General features: G+C 47.6%; 1 protein-coding gene across 1 annotated transcript in view; it reads right to left on the minus strand.

The window, feature by feature from the left end:
* Positions 1-12,886, minus strand: part of LOC137625964 (uncharacterized) — a 365,639-nt gene that overhangs the window by 134,708 nt on the left and 218,045 nt on the right. The window lies entirely within an intron of this gene.

The raw sequence follows: 12,886 nt of genomic DNA on the forward strand, positions 1-12,886 counted from the left end.
TCGAGGAGATGAGCTCCCCACCCCTCCTTCGATGCGTCCGTGAAGAGCATCATCTCCGGAGGAGCGGAGCCGAACGGGATTCCCTTCAACGTGTGACTCCTGTCAGACCACCAGAGAAGCGTGTCCTTGGAGGAAGGGGACACCGGAACTATCTTCTGCGGGGACTCCTCCACTGACCAGAGATCCTTCAGGTTCCACTGGATTGGTCTTAGCTTGAGCCTGCCCTGTGGGACCAATTTTCCCAATGAGACCAGGTGACCCACTAGCCTCTGCCAATCTTTGGCCCTCACCGGAGTGTCAGCTAGGAATGGTCGAATCACCTGGTCTAGGTTGTCCAACCTCTCCTGGGAGGGGAAGGCTCTCATCAGTTGGGAGTCTAGGACCATCCCCAGGTACATCATCCTGGTGGTGGGGACTAACTGTGACTTCTCGAGGTTGATCGTGATCCCGAGGTCCTTGCAGAACTGCAAAAGAAGTGAGCCTTGATACTTTAAGTCTGCCTCTGAGGCTGAAAGCAGCAACCAGTCGTCATGGTACCTGATCAGCCTGATGCCCTGTTTGTGAGCCTAGACCGATACCAGGGCGAACACCCTCGTGAATGCTTGTGGAGCTGTTGACAGACTGAAGCAGAGGGTCTGAGAACCCCACCTTACTCTGAGGAACTTCCTGCTGGAGGGGTGAACGGGAATCTGAAAGTAAGCATCCTTGAGATCCAGGGACATCATGAAATCCCCTTCTCTCAAGGCCGCCAGCACCGACTTCGGCGTGTCCATTTTGATCTTCTTGATGAACTTGTTCAGAGCCGAGAGGTCGATGACTGGCCTCCAACCTCCCGTCACCTTCTCCACCAGGAAGAGCCTGCTGTAGAAACTCGGGGAAGACTCGTGAACGGGTTGTAGGGCTCCCTTATTCAACATGGCTTCCACTTCTGCTTGCAGGGCTGCACTCTTCTCCGAGTCTTTGGGCGCCAGCCACTCCGCCCGATGTTCGGGGATCAACGGGGACCATCGGCGCGTTTAGGCTACATTCATCGGAGTTCCCCTGGTTCCGGGTAGCGACCGCTTCCTCCAAAGTGCGGGACCCTGAGTGTTGCCTGTCAGGCACATAGAATTTCTTCTGGGTCCTAAGACCTGGCAGGAGTTTGGAGGAACCCTGTGCCCTCAACGAGTTCTTCGGGCCTGAAACGAAACGATCCACATGTTCCATCCCCACGGCAACATCGGGAGCTAAAGGTAGGGTCAGAGATGGTTTCTGCTGGACAGGATTGTCAACCATCCTGCCCAGACCTGAGAGCCAAGCTTGTTCCGCTGCTGGCTGAGGCTCATCCAACCTGTGGTGCCATCGGATAAGGGCTAACACCTTACGGTAGGGTGAAACATTGTCCGGAGAGCACTCGCCTGAGCCCAATAGCTCGTCCACAATCTGTACCTCCATGTCGGAGGGCTCATCAATCACGGAGGGATCCGTGGGAGCGGAGGCATCCCTCCCCTCCTGGCGGGGTGATGGAGCGGCTGCCTCCGTCGTGGGTAGAGCCGCCGGGGCGGAGGTAGCCGCCATGGGTCTACCTCCTCCCGGGGTAACCCGGATGGCGCTAGTTGATGGTTGAGGCAGTAGCGTATCCCAAAACTTGGCCGGAGCCGCTGCGATTAAAAGTCCTGGAGCTGAGCCGCTGGGTCTAACCAACAGAAGTTTCTGACACACGGGTGGAGCCGCTGACTTACTAGGTCGGGGCAACTGAAAGTGTGCCAACGGCCCAAAGAAACACTGGGCAAGGGTACGGAAGCAGCTCCAGCAGCCACCGAGGCAGGCACTGGAGCGGCAACCTTCTTGCTAGATTCACGCCGCTGCCGAACCACCGTAATATACCTCCTCCTCGAGGAACTCCTCTTCTTGTATCTCCTCCTCGAGGACTTCGACCTCTTCTTGGCCGGGCTGGCGTGGGAGCTAGGTCTCCTCCTTCTGGACCGCTTCCTCTTCCTCCTGGAGTCCCGTCCACTAGAACTTTCCAAAGAGTAGGAACTGTAGGAGGAGTAGTCGTCCGAAGAATAAGAGCTTGCCGAGTCGTCTGTCTCAATGACGAGGCTCCTAGGGGTCCTTGGCCTGGATATCGTGGTCGAGGGTTCCATGAAGTCCGTCGGAAGCGTCGCCGAGGGTGCCAGGGGTGAGCGGATAGCGGGTCGAGAGGCGAACCATCCTTCGAACTCTTCTTCTTGCCTCGTGGGGGACATGAAGGGTGTCCTAGGCGCCGTCCACACAATGGAATCGGGGTCCGAAGAACACTTGGGACACCTTTCTTTGTCCCGACCACCCCCGGAACCCGCTGAACCTGAAAAACACTGCCACGACGTGGGGGTAGGCGCTGTTTCGGGCTTCCCCCACACCGGATCTTCACCTGAGACTTGTCCTGCGGGCACCAGGCCTTCGTCTACAACACACACTTCCGCCACACTAGCAGACCCCCTTCCCCTCGTCTGCGTAGGCCCCTTCACAACAGATTCCCCGACATCAGACTCATGGGGAACGGCAATGGGCTGTTTCCCGCAACGGACTTACCTCGTCCCCTACTCTGGGTAGGGGGAGGTGAAGGAGAACCTCTCTCCGACTGCGCTGAGGGCGACGTTCGCGGCGAGGTGAGGGCCCGTCTTCTTAGGAGATCTCTTGGACGCCTTCTTCTTCTTCTTGGAGAACTAGGTCCACTGCAGCTCCAGCCAAGACTCGCACTCCTGGCACGTGGAGGAAGGGGAACACTTATTCCCCCGACACGAGGAGCACAACGTGTGCAGGTCGACCTCGAGCCCAAAGAGCCAGGCTCCACAAGACTTACCAGGTTGGGGCCCGGGACAGAGATGCTGGGATTCCATAGTGGAAAGCAAAACGCAAACGACACAAGAACGCAAGGGAAAGGTGAGGAATACAACGCAAACATGTGGTACACAAGGGAACACGTGGGACACAAGGGATGGAGAACACAAAGGAACACATGATACACAAGGTGATCGGACGGGGATAAGTGAGAGAGAGCAGCAAGATGTTATCTAGCCGCGACCAGACACTTACTGGCGAACTAACAAGCACAGCCTCACGCGCTGAGCCCGGGTCGCCCCAGGGCGTATCCTTCCGCCCCGGAGCGCCCCGAAAAGGTAACGGAGAGGTGAGGGCCCGTCTTCTTAGGAGATCTCTTGGACGCCTTCTTCTTCTTCTTGGAGAACTAGGTCCACTGCAGCTCCAGCCAAGACTCGCACTCCTGGCACGTGGAGGAAGGGGAACACTTATTCCCCCGACACGAGGAGCACAACGTGTGCGGGTCGACCTCGAGCCCAAAGAGCCAGGCTCCACAAGACTTACCAGGTTGGGGCCCGGGACAGAGATGCTGGGATTCCATAGTGGAAAGCAAAACGCAAACGACACAAGAACGCAAGGGAAAGGTGAGGAATACAACGCAAACATGTGGTACACAAGGGAACACGTGGGACACAAGGGATGGAGAACACAAAGGAACACATGATACACAAGGTGATCGGACGGGGATAAGTGAGAGAGAGCAGCAAGATGTCATCTAGCCGCGACCAGACGCTTACTGGCGAACTAACAAGCACAGCCTCACGCGCTGAGCCCGGGTCGCCCCAGGGCGTATCCTTCCGCCCCGGAGCGCCCCGACAAGGTAACGGAGAGAGGGGGAACTACGCAAAATTCTTGGTCGGTAAATGAGGAGATCCCAGATCCTCCTAAGAAAGTAGTTTGAGGTAAGTACTCAGTGTTGGAACAAATTACCGTTATCTGTCATATCCACTAAGCTTGGAACTAGCTTAGGGCTTCCTACCCCCTGCAGGGAAAGTGTCGACTACGACTATGAGGATTCAAAGTTTGTATCTCCATAGGGACGGACGGTAATCTTAGAGATTACCCTTTATCCCTTGGAAATCTGTATTCTGATTTCAAGTTGGGTCCTTCTAGGGCTTAATTAAAACTCTAGTATGTTTTATTCGTCTGTTACTGAGATAGCAGCAATAAGACGCAAATATATTCAGTATTTTACCTTGTAGCTAAGTTATCAATTGTAGCTACAATCAGGTATGAATCTGATCCGGCATTGAAAACACATCAGGGTCCATATTTTCTCCTTTTGGGAAAATATGTAATTTCATTGAAATGATGCCACTCAATGGAGATGTGAAACCAAATTTGACTGATCTGTACAGAATTTGGAAATGCATGACCACTGTGACACAAACGTTCACTCGGCACTGGTGTTATCGGTCAGATATGCACCTATGTGGAACAGAGTGTTAATCATAATTATGATTTGCACTTGAGGGTAAATGTACCCATGCCCCCGATGCACTGGAAAGTCCCGAAGCAGTTCACTGTTCGTCGCAGGCTTAGACGACGGGTTCTTTAGAACTACCCGCCGCCACCACATGTCTTATCTTATGTACTTGCTTTGAATAGTGTTGGAAGAAGTTCCGTGAAGAAGTAATTTTCTTAGGATCATGAACTGCGGGTGAGCTGTCAGGATCCGCTCTGCGAATAAGTAGGTGAGCATTGCTCTCAGTTATTTTTAGGGATAGATTTTTTACCCTAAGGTATTGCCTCGGAAGAGCTGTCCTTCCTTGAAGTCTGAAGTTCTACAAAGATAGACCTTAAGACCCCCTAATGGGCATTGGGAGACATCTTCCTTCAGTGGGCAGATTCTCCAAGGACCCCACCTTTTGGTGGGCAGCCCGGTATGGCAAAAAAAGTAGGATCGGGAAAGGATTCAGTTCTCCCTCTTCTGTGAACTGAATATGGCCTATATTTCATTAACTCTAGCCCCTGAGGCTATTGCGAACAGAATATTGACTTTCTGTATTAGCTCCTTTAGAGTACAACCCTCATTGTTTAGGTTCAAAGCATAGTGTAAGACTTTGACCAACGACCATGTAATGGGCTTTGGAGGGGTTGTTGGCTTGGGTCTAGTGTATGCTTTGGTACCTTAAAAAAGGTTTCGCTTATGAGGTTCATCTCAAGGCGTATAGAGGAGGTCTAGTCAAGGCCGACTTACATGTGGTTATCGTAGTGGAAGTCGGGCCTCGTTCAAGTAGGTAAAAGAAGAAAGAGAGACAGAAACCTTTGAAATTTCTGTAGGTCACCTTGTTTTCACGAGGGGTGCCCCTTTCTTCCAAGACATTTCACATTGTCTCCTGGTTGGACTTGACTTGTACTCTACAATGAAGTTGATCACATTCTTCGAGATCCCGAACTTTTGTTCGCTGTTAGGGCGAAAAAATCCTGAAATGCAGGTTGTTGGTTCTCGGGGATGAAATGTAATAGCCGACTTCTGCACCAGATTTGATAAAGCTGGGTACGGCAGAGGAAACAGCTACAGTTTCAATTCTAGAATTAGAGGAAACCATTGTTTTTGGGCCATTTGGGGGCCACTACAGGAACTGTTCCTTTGCAGGACACTAGCTTGTCGAGGACTTTTAGCAGGAGATTGGTTGGTGGAAGCAGATACATTCGATTCCATCCGTTCCAGTCAAAAGACATGACGTCTATCGCTTCTGCTTAAGATTCTCGTAAGGGGCTACTAGTTCTTGTTGTCGTTCGTTGCAAAGAGGTCATTCTGCAGTTTCGGGACTTTTATCGAGAATAGGGGAGAATGAGTCTGCATCTAGGGACCATTCTGTCTCTATCGGCTTTCGCCTGGATAGAGCATCCGCCGTCACATCGCGGAACCCTTGAAGGTGAACTGCTTGATAATGCCATCTACTCTTCCTTGCCAGGCGGAGGATGGCTAATGTCACATGGTTGATGTGAGGTGAACTCGAACCTTGTCAATTAGACATACAAGTGGAACCTCTACATACGATTTTAATTCGTTCCAGAAACTGCTTCGTATGTTAAAACAATCGTATGTTGGGGCAAATATTCCCATAAGAATACACTGTAATTTGTATAATTCGTTCCACATATAACTCCTTAATATATTACTACATATAATTACACATAACAATAACATAATTGCATAATATGAAAGAAAAATGTAAAAAAAATAATTATTAAGAAATAATAAATAAAAAATGTGTTTTAGAGACAGGCCAATGCAGTTGTAGGAATTGCTACACAGGAGACGGACGATTGGCAAGAAGGTAGAGAGATGATGGCTTTAAAAAGTCTTCTCTCTATTTCTGTCTCTCACTAAACATAGCATTAACATGCTCTTTAAATAAATTCTCTCTCTCTCTCTCTCTCTCTCTCTCTCTCTCTCTCTCTCTCTCTCTCTCTCTCTCTCTCTCTCTCTCTCTCTCTCTCTCTTTTCTTCTTCTTCTTCTTCACTGTTAGTGTTAGAGACGTCTATTAATTTTTTCTGAGAGAGAGAGAGAGAGAGAGAGAGAGAGAGAGAGAGAGAGAGAGAGAGAGAGAGAGAGAGAGAGAGAGAGAGAGATTAAAAAAAAATGTTGAGTACATATGATTTTTAACAGCGTCAACGAGTTGTAAGACAATTAAATGTAACTAAAAAAGTAATATCAGCGAATCTGAATTCCTTAATTAACTAAAACAAATATAAATACAAACAAACTCGTGTGCGTATGCACAAACACACACACACACGTGTAGGAATTGCTACGCAGGAGGAGACAGACGATCGGCGAGGAGGTAGAGATGGTGACTGCGATAATGTACCGTAACTTACTCTAACTTACACTACGGAAACTTTAACCTAACTTAGCTTATTTACTTTTTTTATTTTTATATTTCATATTTTTTACATTTTTTTTTTCTTTTTGATTTTTAATTTTCGTCACTTTCAGTGATGAGTTATGGTACGTTATCGCAGTCACCATCTCTACCTCCTCCCCGACCGTCTGTCTCCTACTGCGTAGCAATTCCTACACCTGTGTGTGTGTGTGTTTGTGCATACGTACACAAGTGTTTTTATCTATTGTTTTAGTTAATAAAGCATGTTAATGCTATGTTTAGAGAGAAACAGAAATAGAGAGAGGACTTTTTTAAAAGAGCTTGTTAATGCTATCTTAGTTTTCTTTGCTTCACTTTCTTTCTTTCTTTCTGTTCATCACACTGTCCCTTCTCACAAATGATCGTTGCCAACAATCTCTTTGTCCTTTATCCCTATCAACAAAAGGCGTTTCATCTCTTCCAGGGTATTGCTAAGACGTTTTGAAATAATGGTGATCCCCTTCGATAGTTTGACTGCTTTAATGGCTGCCTTCTGCTTGATGATCGTTGAAATCTAGACATATTCTGACCATATTGTTTAGCCAGATCACTCACATGCACACTGCTCTCATGTTTATACTGCTCTCATGTTTATCTATAATTTCTTGCTTCAATTCTAATGAAAGAATTGCCTTTTTCCTTTTCTCACCACTACTAATACCTGTACTGAAACTTAGCTTCTTAGGCACCATGATTATAGGTAAAATAAAAAAGGAAATGTGAGAAAAGGAAGATAATAAGCACTGTTAATAACAGACCGAACAGAGGACCACCGCACGATACACACAAGAACAGAGAACAGACCAACTCGACGCTCAATGGCGTCCCTTCCACGTGCTGCCATCTACCAGCGTAAAATAAAATCTACATCGAATGTTGGAGCATGACTTCGGGTGTCGAGACAAAAATTTGATCGAATTTTACTTTGGATGTTGGAACAATCGTATGTAAAGACAATCGTATGCAGAGGTTCCACTGTATTATTATCACCTCGTTGTTGAGAGCAAATCTGATGTGGACTGTTCTGCGAGGGGATAGTCTCCTTAATCTCAGGAGGACTGTCATAGCCTCCAAGATGTTGATGTGAAAGTTTTGAACTGGAATGATCAATTTTTTGCCCTTTCCTTTCATACGGATGGCCTCCCCGTTCTTTCAGGGAGGCTTCCGTGTGTATCGCCACTGATGTTTGTGGTGGTTGCAAGAAAATTGTCTGTGCTAGGCTCATATTCATTGACCACGGCCTCAATAGCGTGCGCTATCAGGTCGGTGTCAACCTTCTCGATCTCTTCGAGCGTTTGATGCGTATCTTCTCCAGACTCCTGGCGCATCCTTTGGCTGTGCTTCTCAGCACCGGGTCTGTCACTATTGCAAACCGGAGAGAGCCCAGTGCTCTTTCCTGTTGGCATTTTGAAATCCTCTCGTGTTGGATTAGTCTCCTGACAGATACCGCTATTTTTCTCCTCTTCTTTAATAGAATGGAGAGGTGTTGAGACTGCAAGTTCCCATGGATTCACAAACATTGAAACTTGTGAACTGGAGAAAAGCAAGACTTCTAGCGACTGGTCTTGAGGCCCAGGTGTTCCAGGAACTGGATCACCTTTCCAGCCGCTTGCGGACAAGTAGTCTTGGATGCTGCCCGCACCCACCAATCGTCCAGGTATGCTACTACCTGTACTCCTTCGGAGAGCAGGTGCTGGACGATCGTGTCTGTGAGTTTTGTGAATACCTTTGGGGCTATTTTTAGTCCAAAAGGCATAGCTGTGAAGACAATTTTGTCTTCTGTAGCCTGAATCCTATATAGGAGGAGAGGGGGCGACTGACTGGTAGGTGCCAGTAAGCATCTGCCAGGTCTATTGAGACTGTGTACGCCCCTTTTTGGTAGAAGGGTCCTTATGTGTTGCAATGTAAGCATCTGGAACTTGTTGTTCTCAATGAACTTGTTGAGTGGAGACAAGTCTAGAATGACTCTGGGTTTGTTCGAGTCTTTCTTGGGAACACAAAACAGCCTTCCCTGGAATTTTGATGGACTTCGCTTTTCTCATTACCTCCTTATTCAAGAGTTCTGAGGTATATTCTTCCAATAAGGGGGTGGAGTGTTGGAAGAATTGTGGAAAAGTGGGGTGGATTTTTGTTCCATTTCCAACCAAGTCCATTCGTAATTTGGCTGTGGACCAGGGATCGAAGGTCCAACAATCCCGAAAGTGGAAAAATCTGCCTCCTACCTGGAACATCTCATTGTGAAGAGGTTCCTGAGGACTTGTTTCTGTGACTGCGTCCTCCTCCACCCTTGGAGGGTTTCCAGGGGATCCTCTTTTAGGTCCTTAACTTTGTAGGGTCATAAGGTGGTCGAGTGCCTTTCAAACCCTGGATTAAACACAGGTGACTGGCTACCAGCTGTTGAGGGACCATCTGGAAGGTGGTTTGCGGCTGGGCTACCATTTGAGGCACTGTGGTCATGGTCACGGTCGGAAATTGTGCAGTTCTAATGATGATTTCCTCTTTGAGGACATGCCCCACTTTTGGAGCAGGTTCCCATTCTCTGTGGTGGCTTTGGTAATGACCTCTTGGACCATTTCCTGTGGGAAAGGGTCTATGTTCCCGATACATGATGAAATCAGTTTTCTGGGTTCATGTTTCACCGTTGATGCGGCAAACACATGGTTTCTACCAGTCCTTTTTTAACCTGAGAAAAAACTTACAAATCCATCACAAGGGTGGGGCGTTACTAAAGGCCTGCACACATTTCTTAAGCGGTTCTGACGAGAAAGGGAGGCGATAAGCTTATCTTTCGTCTCCTGTTCCCTTCTCAAGGGATGGTTTGGCAACTTTGGAAGGTTCTCGTTAAACTGCTGACCTGCTATCTCCAGATCCAACTTCGAGATGGAGAAGGTTAGATGCATTTCTTTCCACTTCTCGTCGCAGTTGGGCATAGCTAGAGACCTTTCTCTAGGATTGGGCAGGGTTTGCCCTCTTCGACTGCTCTTCTAACACAGTCTAGGGCCTTCCCCGAAAGGGAGGAAGGGTCATGAGGAAGGAGCAATGACGGTTGGATGCTTCTTCTTCACTGCTGAGACTTTGGAGTTATTATATCTGGCCCCTTTCTGGGTCTTGGTAAGGATGGCTTGGGCCTAGTCATGTTCGAGGACAATGACTTCCTTTGGTATAGCCTCCTCGCGGGATGTATGTTCATCTCGTAGTCTCACGAAGCAATCTGGGTACACTGAAAGCTCTCTGGAGAGATATAAAGCTTCCTATTCAATCTGGGCATGTGTTCCGTCTACCCCAGGGGTTGGTTCGGAACAGTGAGGGAGGACAGATATTTTAGGGGGTTTAGCGGAGCCCGTGGAAGGGCCAGGGCGTTTCCTTCCCTGTACCTCTCTTTTCCTCTCTGTAAGATCTTGCTTAGTCTCCTCTTGTTCCTTCCGGAACAGTGTCAGCATCTGCTGGATCGACTCTAGGAGCGTTTCGCTCCTGCCAAACTGTCTAGCCAGCTGGGGAGTTGGGGTTGGAGAGGTTGACGGCATAAGTTAATACGCCGGCACAGTGAGCTGAGGTACCTCAATCATCGTCGAAACGGATCCTTCTTTCTCCATGGGTGGTTAAACCACTCCTTATACAGGGCCTTCTTGCATTAGGTCCTGTCTGGTGTCAATGGATGCCTCTGACATCCGATCTTGGTGGATGTCCAAGCCTTGCAGTGCCTGTTGATATCCATGTTCACCGTCCGTTGGATAGAGGGAGGCTAGACCTGTGCCTGAGGCACAAACGTATTCAATTGAGCCTTAGGGAACAGTAGGCACTTCAAAATTTGTTAGGTATGTAAGGTCCCTGAAAGTTCTCTGGAAGCCTCAGCTGTATCCCTCGAGTCCATAGTGTCAGGGATGTCTTTTACAAAGCCGTCAGTCAGCAAGGTCAAGCGATTGGAGTGACCTTTCGGGTCCCCGAACTTCAGGGATCCAGATACGATGCGGCAGGGGCATAAGACCCGTGCATCGTATGCTCACAAAAGTTCTTACTCTTGTGGTTGCAGAACACCCTTGTACACTTCGCCATCAGCTCCTCCTGTAAGGGAGAGAAGGGTGAATGAGTATTAGGTTGTTTATATTATTGATAAAAATACAGGTTCCAGTACCTCAGGGATCCAAATACGATGCAGCGGGGAGCATGAGACCTGCACATCTTGTAGCCATAAAAGGTCCTACTTTTGTGGTTGCAGAACAGGGCTGCACACTTCACCTTGCCCTCCTTCTGTAGGAAAAGAAAGAGTGAAATGAGTATGGGGTAATTTATCATACTGATAATTATTCACATATAGTAAATAGTAATCATTACTATTATAATTATAGCTTAGGATAGTAAGCTAGAAAGGAAATAGGAAAGACACATATCTGTGTTTCCTGTCCAGTCAATTGCTGAGACCTCCCTCAATATCAATATTTTAAAATTTCCTTATTAGAGAAATATAGGGTGGAATAGCTCTCGTACGTAGAGCTGGAGTCTGTGTATACTAGCACTAACTCTCCCACAAGTGAATATTAATACTGTAAGGTAAAGATTTTTATGTTCTGATGATCTAGGATACATCAGAATGTTGAAGGAATACTTCACTTCAACATTTGCTTAGCGGTCTCAACAATGGACTGTGAAAGGACACACAGAATATGTTGAAAAATCATACTACTGTATATTATATGCTGTAGTTTTCTAACTGCTGTATTTCTATACTGCAGGAATATTGGCTACTGTATAGTCTTATACTGTAGTTCTGCCGTTATACTTCCAGCTAGGCTAGTACCTGCCGGCACTAACCGACAGAGAAAGAGAAAGAATGGATAGAAGGGCTACCGTATTATCATAGTTTAGTACAATAATAAGGGTTGTAGGGACTACTGTCTCTACTGCCTTCTTTCCATAATGAGGATTGATTCTAGCTTCCATCCAGCCACAATATCTGTTGCCGGCTGCACTACCGGTTACAGGGTTTGTGGATGGCAGTCCAAGAGAGGACTGAAGAATACTCAAAGTTGTAATGGGTCTCCCACCGGCAGCTGTCATGGCCGGCACCACCTTTCCCGGAGCTTTACTTCCATTAGGGGGAAGGTCGAAGCGGAAATCTAGCCACCTTTGTTGGAACCCGGCCGGCATCGTAATCAGCCCCGCAAGTGGGGAGATTGTAGAATAACGGCCACAGATATTGTGACGACCAGGCCATCACTAAAGGACAGAAGGGGAAGGGAAAGGGTCTTATATTTTTGCATAGAAAGAAGGCGGCACGTCTGCCTCCCACTCTCAGCAGCAAAACAAGGAAACATAGTTTCCTATGCTGGCGCCGTCTTGGGTGGCAGAAGAATAACGATTCCTCAGCCTAAGACATTGCCGGATATAAGACATGTCTTCTAGACCACAAGGGAGAAGGTGGTGCCAACTGTACTACCACTTTCAATTGTGGACTAGGGAAGCCGGGCTTCCTATGCCGGCAACTGTGAAACCGGCAGGGGAATGACTAATCCCCCATCGGTAGAGTTGTCGACAACAAGACTGAATACTCTGAGTTACTGTCGTAATTCACCGGCAAAGAGGATAGACAGAAACACTATCTCAGTCAAGCCGTAGTACACTACTCTATAGCAAGACCAAAGATAGGTTGCCGCCTAATGGCAGCACTTTAGAGGAAAGGAAGGGTTTATCCTTAAATTTCTAAAAGAGACGAGTATCGAATTATGTTAGTAATTTTAGGAGATGTGCTATCTCCGATTGAATTAATAAAATGATACAAGAGGATTAACAGGGATAACGTTACTAAAGTATACTAAAACGTATTAGGCTCGGGATCTCGGCTACGCTACGTCACCGAGGCCCTATCGTATACTATCGAAACGTTAAACAGAAGTGGAGATTGCATAGAAATAATCCTTGAAATAGTAACAAAACCGAGATCAGTTGGGAGATACAGTACACCGTGCTTAATTCACTACTACAAAAGCAATGGTTCGCCCGGGTGGTACGGGGAGGGGATCTACCGGGTAACCTTGATAACGGCTCTTCTTCAATTTCGCCACTCTTCCCCCTCAAAGCGAAAACTCTATTAGGGGTGAAGATTGCCATGTGTCGGACCAAGAAATACGTCCCCTGATATTATGCGATATCCTTAAACGTTATATTAAGGATA

Source organism: Palaemon carinicauda, chromosome 33 (genome assembly GCF_036898095.1).
Source record: "Palaemon carinicauda isolate YSFRI2023 chromosome 33, ASM3689809v2, whole genome shotgun sequence".
Taxonomy (NCBI): Eukaryota; Metazoa; Arthropoda; class Malacostraca; order Decapoda; family Palaemonidae; genus Palaemon; species Palaemon carinicauda.